The sequence below is a fragment of the Cupressus sempervirens genome, chromosome 3 (genome assembly GCF_028749045.1).
Source record: "Cupressus sempervirens isolate cs-2001-9-10 chromosome 3, ASM2874904v1, whole genome shotgun sequence".
NCBI lineage: Eukaryota > Viridiplantae > Streptophyta > Pinopsida > Cupressales > Cupressaceae > Cupressus > Cupressus sempervirens.
This window is the reverse complement of record NC_143120.1, coordinates 893,671,420-893,693,063: the sequence shown is the minus strand read 5'-3', so window position 1 is coordinate 893,693,063 and position 21,644 is coordinate 893,671,420. Positions and strand designations below refer to the sequence as shown.

General features: G+C 33.2%; 1 pseudogene; it reads left to right on the top strand.

Annotated features, from left to right (window-relative positions):
* The window catches only part of LOC149569675 (uncharacterized), a 29,709-nt pseudogene extending 8,410 nt beyond the window's left edge, over positions 1-21,299 (top strand).
* The last annotated feature ends 345 nt before the right edge of the window (positions 21,300-21,644 follow it).

The window sequence follows — 21,644 nt, the reverse complement described above, 5'->3', positions numbered from 1 at the left end:
ATGAAGGACATGATGTGCATTATAGTGGTGGCAGTATTAATTTTCTATTGGAAATTAATTATGTAATTATGAATACAATTTAACATCTTCAATTAAAATTTGATGTGTAACCTTTTTTTCGAATATTTTAGAGCATGTTGAACATCATGGTGAAGGAGTGGAGCATTTTCCAAGTGTTCAAGATGTTCACGTGGTACATGATGTGGCATTTTCAAGTATGAAAAATGCATGTTATGTTGTACTATTTAATTAAATACTTATAACAGTTAAAAAATGAGAAAGAGTTTGCCAATTTAACTCATTTACTTGTTCTTGCAATAGAGCCCCCTTTAGTGCAATAGCCTCCTACTCCCCCAAATAGGACGAGGCATCATAATTTGACATTACATGTTCCATAAGAGGAGAAGAATGAGGAGGATATTGATGCTCCTATAAACCTTTTTCTTAATAGAGCTAAGAAAAACAAAAAGAAGAAATGATCTTTTTTAAAATGCTCTTTGATAAACCTTGTTTGATAAACTTTGTTGGATAATGAAAGAACTTTGTTTTAAGTAATTATCTATGAATTTTGTGTATTAATATTGATTTTTATTTCATGTTAATGAATACTTTTATGTGTTAATGAAGTCTTGATTATTATTGTTTATTAATGAATTTTATATCATATTAATGAATGTCATGTAATTTTATTGATTGAATGTTATAGTTCATAAATGGATGAATAAATGACTGAAGTATTTAATTAGATGATAATGGGTAATTTAGATTGATGTTAGGGGGAGGGAGGCGAGGCTAGATGAGCTTTCATCTTCACATGATTGGCCTTTTTAAGTAGAGAATATTAAAGTATTCTCAAAACCAAGTGAAGCTCAAACTAACATACCAAGGAATCTTAAACCCAATCCATCTACTTCTCGTATTCTCATCCCAACAAGTCATCTTTTCCACCACTTTTTTCATATTCAATATTCTATTATTCACAATCTTGATAATAGAAACCTCCATATTGTCGATAAGTTTTTCCTATCGTATCCTTTTATTTTTTTTAATGTGTCTATTTCTCTCCTACCATAACTCCCATATGACAATAGATGATGTTGCAATCCACAAGCCACCATACAAATAGTCCTTATTTCAAATAGGCCAAGCTTGAAACATGCTTAGGATTGACCTTGGCATTGTTGAGTTCCATCCAAGTTTGTTATGTAACCAACTCCAACATTGGTGAGAGTATTTATAGGTTCATAATATGCACCTTCTTGGACCTACATATCCTTTTTCTTTTAATATATCAGCTATAAGGATTTTATTTTTTAGTGCTAGCCATGAGAACAATCTTACCTTAGGTCAGCAGTTTTTATCCCTATACAGTCACAATTAGATGTTTTTCTTTAGTCTTAGCTATTTTCTAATTAGGTAATTATAGCCCTTTGATAGTTTCTCTAAACACCTCATGTCCTCCATCGGTGCCATTTACCTTGACCCCAATAGAAATTCGCAAACCATAGTTGATAAGGATCACTAGAGAAACCTTCATTATTGCATCCAAACCAAGGTAATGCATTTAATTTGTACTTGTATACCATGGAAAGACTTGTAAACTTATATCCATATTCCAACTTTATCAAACTAATTTCTCCTCTTTCTCTTTTGGTGCTCAGAATTGGTATTGCTATTCAAAGACTATAGCAAAGAAAGTAGTGTATAAGTATGCGATGTTTAAAGGTAGCCTTCATTTGATAACATTTTTAATTGCTTTTAATTTTAACAATGAGCATATTAACCCATAATTGGGTGACAATATGTTTACTAATGTTTTTCTTAAAACTAGATTTATATGATGCCATAATACTTCATCAAATCTTCAACATCATCTCTTAAATGGTGAGGCCATAATGTTTTGCAAAAAAAATAGGGCTCCATCGCTACTAACTCTTCAATATCCTTCTAAGAGAGGTAACATTATATTATTAGTCAACTAAAATTCCAGTCTAAAAAATCATTCTTCGCTACATCTGCCATTCAATGTGTTTGTAAAATGAATGAAAATGAAGATCACATCACATTTTAGGGATTTATTCATATTTCACATGTTTGGAAGGGTCGAAAAAGGTGTGTGGATGGTCTAAGTTTAGATCCAATTTGAAACATTTCATACTTGGGTTCAATAGGTTAAACTTCTAATTTGGCAACATAGTATACTTGTAGTCATTTATAAATATTTTAAAATTACTTGAACTTGGGGATATATACTTTTGTTCTAAATGCAGCTAAAAGGTGGGCAAAAGGTAAAGAAGAGAAGCTTTATTTTCATTAAACTGAATAACTATGGAAATCATTTTCTAATATATAGAAATTGGTCAAGTTTTTGTCTTTGGAAATATACTAATGAAACTGAACTTTTAGTACAAATAATTTTTAGGAGCTAAGGGAATAACTATGGAAAGCATTTTCTAATATATAGAAATTGGTCAAGTTTTTGTCTTTGGAAATATACTAATGAAATTGAACTTTCAATTTGAATAACTATTAGGAGCTGAGTGAAGTCTTGATTGGTGGGTGGAAAAAGAGTAATAAAAGAGGGAATGAATGTGGATAACAATTTTTTAATATATAGAAATTGGTCAAGTTTTTGGTTGTATTCCATTTTTCTAATATATTCATTCATATGTATCAATAAATTATAAACTATTTAATATTGTCTACTCCTTGCCTCACCTCTTAATTCCATAAAATTTTACAGTTTTTTTTAAGCTTGATGTATAATTCATCAAAATTTAGAAGGTTTTCAAGTTTTTGATTAATTTCACATTAGATCTTATGTTGGTTAAAGTTTATAATACACTAATCCTTGTCTAACTTTTCCATTATCCTTAGTTTAAGAAGTTTCAAATGACAATTTTTGTTGCAATGCTTTACATGATTGTCGCTTCCCACCTTTATAGGTCATATTCCCCACTTTCTTGTACATGTCATATGAATGCTATGGACATAGCTTTACATAGATTATTATTTTTTCATTTTCTTGTAGTATAGTCAGTCCAACAATTTTTCTTTGTACAAAAAAGTCCCAAATAGAAGTAGCTAGGAAGAGTAGCATACATTCAAATGAGTGTTGAAGAGGCTTGTGTAATTGATACAAGATCAGGGCAAGATGTATGCATCCCATTTTTTCACATTAATAATCAAAATTAGAGAAAATGGAGGATTATAGATAGGCTAAATATTCTTCTTGGTTCTATATTTTGACATGGAAGAAGCAGTCTGAGTAGGATTTGTATCGAGATAGCAAAACATTGTTGATAATTTCAAGTATTATTATGTCCAAGTGATCATGCCCACTTTTTATTTTAGGATTTTGAAGATTTTGGTAGCCCTATGTATCATTTTCACTACCTACAACTACATAGGTTTTGCTACCATGGAGTTGGGTCCAACCTCTCAAGGTACAGTTGTTGCCATCATCATCGATGTCATTTATATGTTTTTCCTTGCAATTTTATTTGTTTTCGCTAAATTTAAAGTTAAGACTTTGACAGAGATGTCTTTTTCTTTGTATGAATGCCATGCTAATTCAATACACAACAAAATTCCAAGCTATTATTCTTGATAAAGTTTTAACTAAACTATTAAACACATCTCAATCTTAGAACACTATTTTTTAATGCACACAATTATTGAATGTGATTTAGGCTACTTTGTTAAGGTGGTTCATCTAGTAGATGAGAGTCACATACATGCACAAGCTCTATAAAAATTAAAGGAAATAAATTTTCCAATTACCTATTTTTTTTGCTATATAAAATTGTAAAAATGCCATTGTGGTAGATGTTTCTAACTAATGCTTTGTGGTGCAAATTACATTTTGTTTGAATTCAATGATGTTTAAAACTTATTGTTTTGAAACTATATGTTAAATTGATCACTAGATGAGATTTGCACAAGCAAGGTTCATGATTCCTAAGTTAATACTTTTGATCTTATTATTTTAATTCAAATTTGCCTATTCAAGTTGTCACTAAGTCCTTTGGTGCATAGCTTGGTCAAATGGTGACCCGTGTTGTTCTTCCATGTGTTGTAATGTATTCAAGATGACACTGTATGGTATGGGGTCTATAGGAAGTTTCCATCTTTTAACTAGTTTGATAGTTTAGTGTCTTATGCTATTTTGATCATAGAATATGAAATGTGAATGTCTCCACAATTCTTAAATTTTTCTTTGTTTATGGCTATATGTTTGAAAACAGGACTAACCATTATTTCCTTTTTTGTTAGGCCTTCTCAAAAAAATTCACAAGTCTTGAACTGGAAGATGGAGGGGGAAGGGACACATTAGGTATAGTTCTATCTTTTGTGTTTTCAGAGGAGCAATTCTCTTATATTTTTATTAAAATATTAGTCATTTTTTACCAATTTTTTTTTTTTTGTCTTTTCATAATTTTCAGGCTTCAATGCTAAATTATGTAGGATCACACTAGGAGAAAAGACTTTTGATGAATGAAATAATGTCTGATTTTGTAGACACACCATCTATAGTTTCACCAATGACACTTGCTTTATTGGAGGATAGTGTGTGGTACTAAGAAAATTATAGCATGGCAGAAGGGTTAGACTGGGGCCAAAATTAGGAATTGGATTTTTTTGTCAAGCCTTGCAATCTTTGGAAGGGAGCATATCATTGTAACTCAACACATTTTTTAGATTGTACCTACAACAAGGAAGCAAAGGGTTACTATCCAATTGTCAACTACAGTAGTGATTTACCCACATGGGCTCAATACTTCTTGAAAGCTAACAAAGGTGGACTTAGAATATTCTTAAAGCTTGGTTGAAGTTGATCCTCTAGGAAAAGAAGTTTCATTATGAACATAGTCATATCAATAATCTACATATTTTATCAAAAGTTATAAAATGCATTGAAACTAAATTTATTTGTCTTTTTCTATTAGATAGTTTAAAAATTGAGTTTTGAAAGGGTACCAAACCTTTAGAAATTATCACAGAGTAGATGAAACATTATAACATTATTGTTTTTTTAATAAGGAAATTTATTCAATCAATTTTAAGATTTTTTTTCCAAATTTATAGATAGATGTCTTATAGAAACCCTTTATTGAATAAGCATTTATGTGTGGAGATAGTGTCAAGACTATTATCATGTTTGAATAGGATTCAGGTATGAAGGGTTTTGGTGGAGAATGCAGAAAAACTATGTTACATACAGTGGTCAATCAATAAATTCTAAGATCCAAAGCTCATATGGCTAGTAGAATTTATTATAAACACAGAGAACATTAAGAATATCATGATCTTATGGAAAATAATTGCATGCAGCAGCAATAGAATGATGGATTCAAAATATCTTCCAATCTGAATAGACATCAGAAAGAAAGGGTTTTGGGGGGAGAATCTAGCAAAATAGTGTTAAATTGGAATAGTCAAAAGTAACAAAATTATAGGATAAAAAGCTCATGCTAGTAGAATTTATTATGGAAACTATGGGATTAAAACTTTAGCATGATATCATGAAAAACAATGGCATGCAACAACAAGAAAAAAGTCAATACAGTACGGAATTTGAATCTCATACACACATCAAGTTATTTACATTGCTTTTAGTTCTTTCATATCACTTGAAAGACAAAGACATGTTGCAGCCTAATAATACTCTCTAGAATAGAATTGATTCTATATCAACATTCTAATAGTGATACTTGTATGCATTAAAAACCTCAAGTTTGCCAAGGGGAATATTACATAATTAATACGTCATGTATAGAAATTCTAAAGTTGAATAATTATAATTGTTGGTAATAGAACAACCAGCAATAGTGTTCAATGGAATGGTCAAAATTAACAAAAGAACAAGATCTAAAACTCATGACCAGTAGAGTCTATTATGAAAATAGAAAAAGGCATTAAGAAATGTTTAAGTGTAGTTCTCTCTATATACAAATAAATAGAGGTACTTGTATAAAAGATCACTTTGTTTCTAGTAAAATATTACAAATCCAGTAAGCTTTAACTTTGTAATTTATAAATTCCATCTTTAGGGTTCTGTTTCAAATCATAGTTTTTTATTCTTTTCCTATGTAAGTAATAAAATTCTTTCTACCTTAGTGTAGGTGGTCATTCATCCCTTACAAATTATTGTGCATATTTTACTACATATTCAGAGGGTTCATGTACTAAAACAAACAATGCACATGCACCTGATCAAATCTTGGATGAGATGCGAGGATCTAATTCCAGGTAATCATTGGTCTAGTATTCAAATATTCTTTCCAAGGTAGCTTATTTATTAAGAAAAATGATATGCATCTTCCAATTGATCTTATTAGACTGAGCCATTTTCCAATACTTGGTTTAATGTTACACTGGTCCTTTGTTAAAAAATGGTATCCATCTTCCAACTAATTGTATTCAATTGAGCAATGTTGATTGCCTAGCATGCCACTACATGATTCTTTCTGTGGATAGGAAAGTGTTATCAAACATTGAATTCACAAATAAGTATAGTTCTTTAACAATATTTAATTCTTGCATGTATGTATCATGTTGGTAATACTTAGTCATCTCTATGCTACATATGTTTTCTACAAATGTTATTATGACTTTCCTTTTGTTACAGGAATATGGGGATACTGATACAAATTTTTTTGTCTTTGTAGATGTATGCAATCATCATTGGTTTGACCAGGGTTTGTTTGAGGGACCTTAGCACAAGGAAATGGGTGTTACCAACATTGCTGTCGAAACAAAACAATAGAGGTAAAAATTAGGTTTTATTGGGTCACATGTCAATATTGTGTCTTTTGAAATAAAACCATGTTTTGAAGAAACTTATAATTCAGAACTTAATTTGTTCATTTTGAGTGACTGACTATTACTCCATGGATTTTTTTTCTCACAACAACAATTTCTTCCTTTAAGATTAGAAAATATGAAATTGATTTGCATTTATCATGATCCACTTCAATCTTTGCAAAGCTTTTCTATTTAATTAGGGTTTGACTATTGTGCCTAGACATGGTAAAATAATAACATCATGTTTACTTTTCATGCTAACATGAATTCAAACCTGAAAAATTCATCATTTCCTTTTGCAACATGCTATTATGAATTGAGACTGCAAAATTTTGGGTGCCAGATTCTCTGTCTTTAAAGAAACTCTTTCCCATAAGTTATTGTGAGAAAAAAAAACCTTGATTGCATGGTAGATATTTGTTTGAGTATTGAATTGAAGGTGACATTTTGGAATCTAGATGTGTCTAAGTTGTTATATGGATCTAATGAGTAGCGAGTTCTTAGGGGCCATGTTGTAATGATCTTTGTGAGTTGGCTAGCTCATTACGAATAATATATATAGGTTTTACTTTATTTTCAATATGATGCTCTGTGCTACTCTGGTTGGATTGGAAGAAGCTAGAGGATTGCTAATTTATAGTTCTTGTTTATTGATACTATTTTATTTTTTTCGGGATAGGTGGGAGAGGGGGGAGAATGGAGGGATGAATCAAAAAGTCAGTTGTTGGAGGTAGTCTCTGGTCTATATAATCATTTTTTTACTATTTCAAATTTCTCTTAAACTTAAAGGGAGGGAAGGGGGATGAATCATAGTCATTTTTTATAGCTAATCTCAAGGTTATATAAATATTGACTTTTACATGCACATTTTGCAATTTCATAAGTAATAAGGCAGGAAATGTTACCGCTTTTTGATGAGAAAAATTTCATTGTGAGCAAGGTGAGAGCATATGGTGAAAGATCAAAAATAGTACTGTAGCTAGGGGAGAGGAGGGATGAATTAGAAAGTCATTTTTTGTTGCTTCTCTCAAGGTTGTATAAATATTGACCTTTTTTCATGCATGTTTTGCAATTTCATAAGAATAATGCAGGAAAAGTTACTACCTTTTGATGAGCAAAATTTCAGTGTGAGCAAGGTGAGAGCATATGGTGAAAGATCAAAATTGGACTGTAGCTATGGGGGAGGGGGATGAATTAGAAAGTTAGTTGTTTCTAGTCTCAAGGCTATATAAATATTGAGCTTTGTTCGTACACATAATGTCTCAAATTGAATTTTGCAATTTCATAAGTAATAATGCAAGAAATGTTACCACCTTTTGATGTACACAATTTCAGTGTGAGCAAGGTGAGAGCATATATAGTACTGTAATATGCATGTTGGTGACAAGCTATACAACTCAATTCGTAAAATATTACCAAATATGGAATTAAAGATGTGCAAATTTTGGTGGCTATTTACAAAATAATTATAAACTTTAAATAGAAAATGATTGAAACTAGTTATTCTAGCAAGGATGTGAGAATGATTACAAAAATGTAATAATATATTTTTAGCAAAATGCATAGATTGATACTAGGAATCTGAAGCTTTCACAAATTAATTTGGGTGGCTAGCCTTTTGGAACAAAATAAGAACATATTTCATGGAGGACTATATAGACTATGAAATATTTAATTGCTAATGCAAGATAAATGAATACTTTACTAATTTTTTAGATCCTTTGAAAATTTATGATTTTTATTAGAAAAATCAAACTTGAATATCCCACGAATTATCTAAGCAAATAAATTAGAAACCATAAAAATCTCCTACCAATAGTAGTATGACAACTATTATAAAGGATTTTGTGTGTGTGTGTGTGTGTGTGTGTGTGTCTCTCTCTCTCTCTCTCTCTCTCTATATATATATATATATATATATATATATATATATAGTTATAGTTATAGTTATCCTATTTGTGGTTATAATAGCTTCCTTTAGAAATATGATTTTGTCACTAATATTAAACAGAGACTTTTAGAGAAATATGGTGGGATATGATACCCAATAAAAGAAAATTCTTTTAGACTTCTAGAGAAATACAATAGGCTATGGCATCTAATAAAAGGAAATTCTTTTATTACAAACTACCTACTATCTGGTTTTTTTGGCACACTATGATGCAATTTATAACTCTTTTTGAAATATATGGCAACTTTGCAAATTTACATCAATTAGGAATAGCTAGAAATGAAAGTTATCCAACACTGGAAAGAAGTTCAGATATTATTTCACATGTATGCCAGTTAAATGGAGGCTACAATTAGGCAATTCAATCATATTGTCAATGGCTAGAAAAGATATAGCATTATAATATTACAAAATTTGATTGTAACTATGTAAAAATGGTATTTTATAATCACCACAAATCAATTCAATTGTTTAAACTTAATTTCATATACTTTCAAAATTTGTATTCTTTAACTGGGTTTGGGAAAATTACTGCAATTTTAAATACACTGGCAATCTTTAAATGACTATATTAAATCACTTTAATGGAGACAAGTATTTTCATCCCCAAACCCAATCATTATAGTTCACGAGTGATTAGTGGATGAAATTGCTCATATAAATAGTCAAGTCTTTTCCTTGAATCCATTTTTCATAAACAGAAAATCTTCTAAAATACTCAACAAATCCTTATACAAGTTCTTTCAGGGAATATAATATTAATATCTTTTATTGTTAAGTGTCTAGAAAGACTTTTTTTAAAAACATCAGGTCCCAACTATAGTGACATTTTATTGACTATTTTGTAAAATCATTTTAATAATAAAACATAAGTTGCCTCTTTAATAATAAAATATAAGTTGTCTCTTTATGAGCACAATTACTATTTGGACAAGTTAAATTATTCAATTGTCTCTCTTTTAATGTCCCAAAAGCCTACACAAATTTTTTTTAAAATAGGCCAGGATTGTTTTTAATATCTTTGGCTGAAAAAGGAGACATGGCAACAAGTGTCTTTGTTGACAAATATGTTTCAAGATTATAAACTCTATAAATTCCTCCTGGAAAATGGCTTGTCCAAGATAGAGAGGCCAAAAGTAAAACTTAGAAGACAACACTCCTTTGTAATTTGTTTGCTAGTAAGAGAACCAAAGCCAATCATTTGCCAGGCACGTGAAACATTATATAATCTAGGAAGCAACAATGTTTAGTGATTAAAAATTCCATCTGTTAAGGCAACAACAATGTTCTGACTCATGGTAACCTTTATATATGAGACTAGAGGATAGTGTCCACTACCTACCAAAAATTTATTGGGTAAATATGTTTAGCCACTTATATTGATGGCAAATATCTTAGGTTTATCTGAATCTCTTCACTCCTAGTAACTCTATTTCACTATATATTATGAACTACTATTAAGAAGTAATGCATTGTTGTCTTTTTTGGTTGATATTTGATTTCTTTTGCACATTTAAATATTTGACTATGAAGACTCTAAATAGTAAAATTAAGAGAAGGTTTTCCTATCATAAATTTGATGTATGCAAAATATCTACTTGTGAAATATTTACATTCCAAAGAGTAGGAAAAAATAGATTTATTCCAAGCATGGATTTAATCTTTAGCCAAAGTACAAGAGTTAAAGTGTGAATAATGTAATGTTACATTTAAAGGATGAGTGTAGACATTTGAAGGAAATTTTGAATTTTTTTGCACTTAAGTTCTTTGTATTTTTCATTCAACTCATGTATGATTAACATTTTGCAATGATAATTGAGTTTTCTAGAGAGATAGTACTTGTATTAGGGCCAGCACATAAGAAATAATTAGGTTGTGGTGAGAACATTTTAAAAGAATGGACAATGATGGATAAGATTTTTAAATTGCTATACTACTACCTACCTATCAAATTTTCTATTGACATAGCTATTGTAAGACACGTGATGTAAGTATTAGTATTGAATAACCCCGAGTGTAGCTGCAGATTTAGGACTTACCAAATGCAACTAATATTATGAAAATAAAATATAGGTGAAATATTTTTGGAATTAGCATTAATGATTAGCTAAACCATTCCTACTAATCCTTTATCAAGAGTGTATGCTTCTCTACATTGAAAATATAAAGCATGCATTGTGTTGGGACTCAAAATTGAAGCCCTGATTTTGAGTACCATTAAGAAATTTAAGCCCCAGAAGCACTTTTAAATGCATGTGTACTCGACTATAAATTTGAGGCCTAAGAGGTGTTTAATGTCTCTAACACCTTGCATTCAATATGTCTATGCATCCCATGATGATAAATTGACATTTTGAGTCATTTGGTGAAGTCCCGTTTTGAGCATTTGTCAATCTGCATTTTTTCTCAAGTGTCAAATAGCAACAGGAGGCTATGTTTGCAATTGAATATCTCACACCTAGTAATATTTCATGGCTATCTACTTTGGTAATATCTAGTGCCCATATCTGAGAGCCTATGTTTTAGATTTCAAATCATTTTGAGTTTGTTTGACTAAGTTTTGAATCCCTGAAAGTTGATCATTTACTGATGTCATGCTAATGTGATTTGTTCTAAATTCTAGGAAGCCCTATTTGACTTGTTATAATTTTGACCCAATTGACCAAAATGTTAAAATTCCTTTTTTTTTGTATTTTAGAGGTCAAAGACTTGCTACCTTTCAATTTTGAGCTTATGATGAATCTATTTGATTAGTTTTCAAACGCGATTCCAAATTTAATTTCTATTTTTTATTGTTGTTAGCACATGCAAATTTGTCAGAACCCCTGTTTTTGATGCCATAACTTTGGTCATCTGATTGGTAAGATTGAATGGATTGTACCACTATGTTGTACTCTAAAAATAATTTAAGTGTGTCAATTTTCAAGTCTTGACAAATCTGTCTGCACACTTTCCCAGGTTAATTCCATTTGCGAAAAATGTTTTCTATTAGTGTTTCCAATTTTCAAATTCTGAGTAGCCTACTTTGACTGCTTGCCAAATGTGTCTAATGATTTTTCATGAGCCCAAATCAAAAATTTATACTTTCCTTGTCATAGTGAACATACACCCCAGTTTTTGTCTCCCCAAGAGTTAGTTTGCCTAGATTTCAAAGCCAAATCTGAATGCAATTTATTATTTTTTGACATGTTTGTTTGCAGGAAATTTTAAAGGGATAACTTTGATAGTCAATATCTTTTGACCTTAAATTCATCATGAGACAAGATTTTACTATTAGGATAAACCACAGACAGAAATAAAAACTACATGCAAATATAACCAATAACAAAAAATAATAGAACACACAGAAATGAACACAAGGCACCAAGATTTAACGTGGTTCACCCGATCCCTGGGCTACGTCCACCAAACAGCAAGTCCGATCTTATTACAATCTAGTGATTACAACCTGATTACAATCCGTAATCCCTTACAGCTCAATACCGCCGCAAGAACCAATTTTGTATCACCACACATATAAAATACCCAACCCTAAGCCCTTTTTATACAAGTATTAAACCGCTTTAGGGTTATAACATGTCGGCCATATGTCGGCCATAATATGTCGGCTACCATGTCGGCTACTTCCAAAAAAAAATTTATGAAGTATGTACAGTACTTTCCTGATCAGTCACCACAATCTACCAATCTCCCACTTGGGGACTGATCAGGCTCCACATTAAACAACAATCTCCCACTTGGAGACTGATCCTGTAGCAATACAACTATTGCATGGGGCTCCCACTGGATCAAACCACCCTGGACTCTGCTGTTCTTTTATTCACATTTAGTCTAAAAGACCAACTAAAGCTGAAGAGGAGTTCAGCTTCTCCCTTGTGACAACCTCTGTCAACATATCTGCTGGATTTTCATTGGTATGTATCTTCTCTAGCTTTAACTGTCCATCCTCCAAAACTGACTGAATGAAATGGTACCGCAACTGTATGTGTTTGGTCTTAGAATGCAGAGCTGAATTCTTAGCAAGATGAATGGCACTCTGACTATCTGTGAACAAATAATTATCCTTCTGAGGATGTCCCAATTCTTCCAAGAAGAATTGAAGCCATATCATCTCTTTGGCTACCTCTGTAGCAGCAACATACTCTGCCTCTGTAGTGGAGAGAGCATTAATCTTCTGTAGCCTAGAAACCCAGCTCACGGCTGCCCCACCAACAGTAAAGACATAACCTGTAGTACTCCGCCTGGTATCAATATCCCCAGCCAAATCTGAGTCAACATAGCCCTGTAAATCAGTAGTAGAGCCCCCAAAGTGTAAACACTTATTGGATGTTCCTCTCAAATATCTGAGAATCCACTTGACAGAATTCCAATGCTCAAAACCTGGATGACTCATATACCTGCTAACGACTCCCACTGCATGTGCAATATCTGGCCTAGTGCATACCATAGCATACATCAAACTTCCTACAGCTGAAGCATAGGGTACCTTGGACATCTTATCCTCCTCTTCCTATGTCTTGGGACACATCTCCTTAGTCAATTTCAAATGACCAGGTAAAGGTGTGCTGACAGCTTTAGCATTCTCCATAGAGAAACGTTGCAACACCTTCTCAACATAATCAGCTTGAGATAGCGTCAATGTTCTGTTCTTCCTATCTCTGCAAATCTTCATACCAAGGATTTGTTTTGCTACCCCCAAATCCTTCATAGCAAATGCATGTGCTAAATGGCATTTTAGCCCCTTAATATGATGCATGTTAGACCCAGCTATAAGCATATCATCAACATATAGACATAAAATAATGTAGCTATCATCATCCAACCTCTTAAAATAAACACAGTAATCTGAATGATAGCTGTTATATCCATGCTCATGCATAAAACTGTCAAATTTTAGATACCATTGCCGAGGTGCTTGCTTCAGGCCATATAAACTTTTCTTCAATTTGCACACTAAGTTCTCCTTACCTTTGACCTCAAAACCCTGTGGCTGAGCCATATATATTTCTTCATCCAAATCACCATGAAGAAAGGCTGTTTTAACATCCATCTGCTCTAAATGCAAATCTTCAGTAGCCACAAGACTTAAAACAGTACGAATAGAAGTCATTTTAACAACAGGAGAAAATATCTCATCAAAATCAATTCCCTTTTTCTGTGCAAATCCTTTTACAACTAACCTGGCCTTAAATCTTTTCTTACCTCCTTCCTCTTCTTTCAACCTGTAAACCCATTTATTCTGTAAAGCCTTTTTACCTGCAGGTAACTTGCACAAATCCCATGTCTTATTTTTCAGCAAAGAGTCCATTTCATCTTTCATTGCAGACTCCCACTGAATCTTAGTATCCACCTGCACAGCTTCATCATAACTTTCAGGTTCACCAGCATCAGTAAGTAAAATAGAATACAAAGAGGGAGAAAACCTTTGTGGAGGTCTAATTGGCCTTGTTGACCGTCTAACATTCACTGGTGTGTGTGGTATTTGTTGTTGCAGTTGTTGCACATCATGAGGAATGGCTGGAACATTAGCTTTTGGAGCATCATCCAGCACTACATAATCATCTTCTTTCTTCTCATGTTGCTGCAACAGATCTTTGTACAACACTTTTTCATTGAATATGACATCTCGGCTTCTTATAATTTTATGATTTTCAAAATCCCAAAGCCTATAGCCAAATTCATTAATGCCATATCCAACAAAGACACATTTCTTTGATTTTGCTTCTAGCTTGGTTCTATTTTCAGAGTCTATATGAGAAAAAGCTTCACAACCGAAGGTCTTGAGAAAAGAATAACTCACCTTCTTACCAGTCCATGCTTCCTCTGGAATACCACAGCCCAAAGGAGTAGAGGGACCTCTATTAATCAAATATACTACAGTATTGACAGCCTCCGCCCACATGTGTAAGGGCAACCCAGCATGTAACCTCATGCTCCTTGCGCGCTCCATTATAGTCCTGTTCATGCGTTCAGCCACTCCATTTTCCTGTGGAATCCTTGGAACAGTTTTTTGTCTACAAATACCATTAGTGGAGCAATAATCTTCAAATTCATGACTGCAATACTCACCACCATTATCAGATCTGAGACATTTTAATTTCTTACCAGTCTCATTTTCAACCAAGCATTTCCATTTCTTAAAAGTTTGAAATACATCAGATTTCTGTCTAAGGAAATAAACCCATACTTTTCTAGTTGCGTCATCAATAAATGTAACATAATAATGAGAGCCACCAAGGGAAGATACCTGAGCCGGTCCCCATACATCTATATGCACAAGCTCTAATTTCTCCTTTTTGTTTTCCTTCCCTGTCTTTACAAAACTCACTCTCTTTTGTTTTCCATACACACAACTTTCACAGAAATCCATATTCACACATTTTAGACCTGGTAAAACTTTCCTTGAATGAAGTAATTTCATACCTTTCTCACTCATGTGCCCAAGTCTATTGTGCCACAGCGCTGTATCAAAATCTACAGCAGCTATTTGTTCTCCCTGCTCAACTGCAGTAATTGTTCCTGAATATTCATTTTTCTCTGAAACAATCAAAGTAGACGGAACAATATGACTTGTACAAAGATATAAGGTGCCTACTTTCACACCTTTTGCTACTACAAGGGAACCTTTTGAAACCTTCCAATTTTTATCATTAAAAGTAACTACACAACCCTCATCACCAAGTTGCCCTGCTGAAATTAAATTTCTACTTAGTTTTGGAACATGTCTTACCTCATGTAGTAGCCAATGATTCCCATTCTGCAACTTAATCTTAATTTTTCCCTTTCCAACAATCTGACAGGGTTCATTATCCTCCAAATAAACAAGCCCAAAATCCCCTTGGACATAATCAATGAAATAACCTCTATGAGGTGTAGCATGAAAAGAAGCACCAGAATCTAAAACCCATGAATCATCAACACTCTCTAAAGACAGAAGCAAAGCATCCTCTTCGGATTTATTACTTACCATATTTGCCTCTTTGTCTCCATCTGATTTATCTCCTTCATTTTTCTTTCGAGTCTAGCAATCTTTCTTTTTGTGCCATGGTTTCCCACAGTACCAGCAATCATTTGGTCCTCTCGATTGAGACCTCCTCCCCTTTGACTTTCCTCTTGATTTCCCACGATTTCCAGAGTTACTTCCTCTTTCATTCGTTATGCCCCTGCTTTGTGCATTTAAAGCACTTCCTGATGTAGATCCACCTGAGGATTTTCTACGAGTTTCCTCACTTAAAATAACACCGATCACATCATCATATTTTAGGGTACTAGATCCAGGAACAGAATTACTCACCGCCATTTCCAAGCCATTCCAGCTTTCAGGCAAAGAACACAAAATCAAGAGAGCCCTAATTTCTTCATCAAAATTTATACCCACAGAAGATAATTGACTAGTAATAGTATTAAACTCATTTAAATGATCTGCAACAGATCCACCTTCTGCCATTTTCATATTAAATAAACGCTTCATGAGAAATACCTTATTTGAAGCGGAGGGCTTTTCATACAGTGTCGCTAGGATTTTCATCAAATCTTCTGTCGTCTTTTCTTTTGTAATATTAAATGCCACCGATGGTGCCAAGCATAACCGAATGCTTCCGAGTGCCTTTTTGTCCAAAAGATCCCATTCAGCCTCTGACATAGTTCCCTGATTCTTGGCTTTTCCTTCCAACGGCTTCCATAAATCCTTCTAATATAAATAGTCTTCCATTTGCATCTTCCATAACTGAAAGTTCTGCCCATTAAACCTATCAACCCTCAGCTTACCATCATCTGCCATTGCTCCCACTCAACCGTGAGACTGGCACTTAACTGTGAGACTTTCCTGCAGAGGATAACTGAGAAACAACTAGGCTCTGATACCACTTGTTAGGATAAACCATAGATAGAAATAAAAACTACATGCAAATATAACCAATAACAAAAAATAATAGAACACACAGAAATGAACACAAGGCACCAAGATTTAACGTGGTTCACCCGATCCCTGGGCTACGTCCACCAAACAGCAAGTCCGATCTTATTACAATCCAGTGATTACAACCTGATTACAATCCGTAATCCCTTACAGCTCAATACCGCCGCAAGAACCAATTTCGTATCACCACACATATAAAATACCCAACCCTAAGCCCTTTTTATACAAGTATTAAACCGCTTTAGGGTTATAGCATGTCGGCCATATGTTGGCCATAATATGTCGGCTACCATGTCGGCTACTTCCAAAAAAAAATTTTTTTCGGGGCGATGCCCCAAACCCCACTATTTATGAAGTATGTACAGTACTTTCCTGATCAGTCACCACAATCTAACATTTACATGGTACATGTATGTGGAATACAGATTCAGTGTTGTTGATGTCACAGCTTGGTCAAGTGTCAGTTTTTAATGCTGGTGAAAGGACCCATGGGCATTAAATTGACAGTTTGCAGATTAATGACAAAATGAGTTTTTAATAGTAGAGCATTGATCAATTTTGAATTCAGTCAATGTTGGATGTTCAGTAAGGTAGTTTGAGAATTCAGTTTTTTGAAAGCAAAAATTTTTTTAGCCAGACCTACTTTGGGCCCCGGCTAAATTCATCACATTTGTGACAACCAGTAAGGATTTGGTATGTTTCGAGAAGAGAGCTCACAATGATCCTAGTTATTATAAACTTTTAGTGTATGGATATTGTTTGGTGGGACCAAATGGATCCATGAAGGCATACACTTGATGAAATCAATTGGATGTGCATAATTTTCATAGATGGAGGCATTGAATATGCCATGAAGACTTGTGTTTCACACTATTGGGAGCATTTTTGCTTCTACCTCCTATTTGAAATGTGAATGACACCCATTGTGGTAAGTAAAGATAAATTGATAGGTGTGACACCTTTTTCATATAAATCTAAAATGACTCATGATCCATCATTTGTGGGCTAAGATTGATAATGAGAGTTGAAACCACTCTCAAGGGCTCAACAAATATGTCTTTCGCTTTCTTTTCTTTGCATTCTAATTGTACAAAAGTGGAAGATGTAAAATATTAAAAGTTCGGGTGCACTTATTGTTGGAGCTAAATTCTATGGAGAATTTGAAGATTGATTGAAGGCAGTTTTAAAAAGAGTTACAACATCAAATGAACAGGTCATTTTGTTTATTGATGAGATTCATACAGTTTTTGGCATAGGTGCTGCAGAAGGGTCTATGAATGCAGGCAACTTGTTGAAGCACATGCTTGGATGAGGAAAGTTATGTTATATTGGTGCCACAACCTCAATGAATACTACAAATATATAGAGAAAGATGTTGCACTTGAGTTCAAATTTCAACAAGTATACGTGGGTCAACCGTCAGTTGAAGATACTATATCTATTTTTCATGGATTACATGAGTGGTATGAATTGCATCATGGAGTTAGAATTTTTGATGGTGTACTAGTTACAACTGTAGTACTTTCAGAGTGATATATTATTGAGTTTTTTTACCTAATAAAGTAATAGATCTTGTTGATGAAGCTACTGCAAAACTAAAGTGGAAATGACATCAAAGCCTAATGAATTGGATGAATTAGACAGAGCTGTGATCAAGTTGGAGATGGAATTCTTGTCTCTAAAAAATGATACAGATAAACCATCAAAAGAAGAACTTAGTAAGTTGGATGCTAATTTAGAGGCATTTAAACAAAAAAAAATGAAGCCGCGAGAAGCTCAGGGAATTCACATTAAGAGAAGAGGCCAAAATAATGAAACCAAATGTCCCACATTCACCAAGTGGGTAGATGTTCATGTGCTTAAATAATATCCAACACACTTTACCTTGTGTCTTAAGATAGTGGGCTTTTGGAAGCCCGACCCATGTGAGGGACCCCACTGATGATGTTAGCCGATTGTTAGTGATGATGTCAACCGATTGTCAGTGATGATGTAAGAAAATTTTTGAACCAAAGTACACACATGATGATGTGGCAAGATGCATAGGATCATGACACATGTCTTGATCCTGTGGTGGGCATTTGCCTGCAAAATAAAGATACTCACCAGAGATAGAATGCAAGAGTGCAGGAAAGTGACAAGTGTCAGCGGGCCTCACTTAGAGGTGATGTGGCATACCTGTGATAGAAAAATGAGGTGGATCCAACAGTGAATCCTAAGATAAGATGTGGTGACTGATAGAGGCTCAAAGGACCAGTGCTCAGATCGTGCAACGTAGTAGATCAAACAGTGGGCACATCCCTACAAAATGAAAATGCTTGACTATTAAGAAATGTAGAAATGTGGGGAAGCACCACATGGCAATGGGCCCGAGCCTGCGATGATGTGGTGTTAGAGGTAAGCCAATCAGACACTGCCATGTGGTAGCTAGTCAAAACTTGGTTGACCCAAATGGAGACATAAAGGAAAAAATAAAATATTTTAAAATGATTTTTTTAAATGTTTCTCAAAAAGGGGGTGCACATTCAGAATTTTATATTCAAAAAGGCCCTTTTTCTAATGTTCAAACTTTAGAATATTTTTATTTTTTCAAAATAAGTTGTAGACTAGGGACCATATAGCAAGGGGGATATTTTTTGAACTGAGATTTAGGGGGCTTCTAAGAGGCAAATATAGGCATATTATATATTGTCAGATCTAGGAGATGATAAAATTTCTAGTTATGGAGTTTGTTTTTGCATAGGAATTCATTAGTTCAAATTATAGGCAGAAATGTGAAATTTGGGGCCTTCTTAGTGAAATTGCTAAAAATTGAAAATCTAGTTAGAAGCTTGGTAGAACATGGTAAAAATGCAGTTAAGGTCAAATTTGGTCACTTTGAGATCAGTTAAGTCTTAATTCCTTCAACATTTCATGAGGATTTTTAGATATTGGTTGCATAATGGTTTTCATCATTCAGTAGAGATATTTACAAGTTTTTTACAAATCAATGATGCAAACAAAATCATATCAAAATGGTAGAAAGATGAAAGAGGGTTTTCAGTAGCAAAAGATGGAATTTCAAGTGGACACATGCCATTCTGAGATCAAATCGAGGAATTCATCTTTGTCTATATCTTTCTTTCTTTCATCCACTATAGGGGTTCCAATTTTTCACTGTGAAACTACTTGGTTCTAATCTAGAGTTTTCTCAGATCTGTGATACCATTCTTCAGCATTTCTTCTTATATGAACAACAGTAGGAAAGATAATATAGCTAGTTCAGATCTGTTAGGTGTTTTCATGTTTTGATTTCATGCATATAAATGTATTATTTCAAGGAAATAAATATAAAGAACAATAGATGATTGAGTTTCATTTTAAAATCTTTTCTCCTTTCTCAGTGACTTGTAATGTTTTATGATTTTGAACAAAGAACCTAGGTCATAGTTATAGTCCCTTAAGGCTATATGTTTTTTTCTTGTTGCTTATAATTCAAGGAGTTATGTAAATGCTTCAGAGAAATCAACAGGGTTATAAGTTTATTGAGGAGGATATAAGGTAAGAATGAGATTTAGATTGAACACAGATGTATTTTTACAAGGTGAATAGATAGATCAGATATTTGAATATATGAATAGGTATCAGGTATCCATATGTGTGTGTTTGATTCATGGAATTGCCCAATGGTTAAGGCATTGATCAATTATAGGATCAATTGTTCATGCTACTACATATTTTAGGTTTTGTTGAATTCAACATCATTAATCAAACATTTTTCCCTTTCATGTTGAAGAGTTGAAAAGTCTAACCCTCACTCAACTTATGAATTTCCTAGATTTGCAATTTTCTACTGTAGATCTATGTTATTACATGAATTATTAGGAGATATGAGGGTTAAATCTTCTTTGATAGATTCAGGAGTACATTTTGCATGAGTACCATATTGATTGAATCTGAGGTCTAACCACCTAGGTTTTGTAGAGCCTGAAGTAGAAGAAGGGTCAAGCCTTATAGTTGGCCTAGTGTCTGAAATGATATGTTAAAGATGGGAGTTAGCTGCCCCTAGATATGTCATATTCTCATCGAGGTAATTTGAAACCCATAACATTTCAAAACACCAACACATTGATTACAGACAATAAAGTTTTGTGGCAAGGAAGGATTATTTTGCTCTCAAGATTAAATTAAAATTTTAATGATAATTATGTTTTAAGTCTAAAGTGCTTTTGCACTATCTCTAGATTTTTGTTGATGGAAAATGGAGAGCTTTTCTTGAAAATGGTGGACTAATCTAGTTTCCTGGCTTCAATGGTATTATCAATTATGTTATATCTTAGATTCTCTCTCATGGTTTGTCCACGCATTCTGCTTTTTGTTTCATCAATTAATTTTTTGTATATTTGAAATAAAATAAATCCTTTTCTTGCAAGGAATGTCACTAACTTATTCATTTTCTAAATCCACTTAATCTACTTTTCAAGAGAGTTGATTTGCCCTCCTTATCATGAATTTTTTCATGACATATCCTTAGATTTTTATAGTCGATGTACCAATTCCTGTAATTTTAATGGGAATTGTATTAATGGAAAGTGTGACTTTTTTCTTGGATACAAAGGTGATGACTATGCCACATCTAAGTAACCATGCTCTTTTATATTTTTTACAAGAAAGGCTCTTTCATCCATTCCAAACTTAAACCTATAAGGCTATCCTATAAATTTCCATCATTAATGTCTTTGTTTTGTATAATCTTATCTAATATAAAGAAGACTTGCTTAAGGAATTTGTCTTGTTGGTTGTAGTGGTCATGGCATGTGCACCTCAGCTGGCATTTGTGACTATGAACTTGGTTATACTAGAATTGACTGCTCCACTAGTATTATCATGGACCCTTTTTGTGATATTGTTTATAATTTTCCTACATAATTGTATTCTTCATGTTGGCTATAACTTACTAAAAGTAAATTAAATAGGTACTACTAGCCT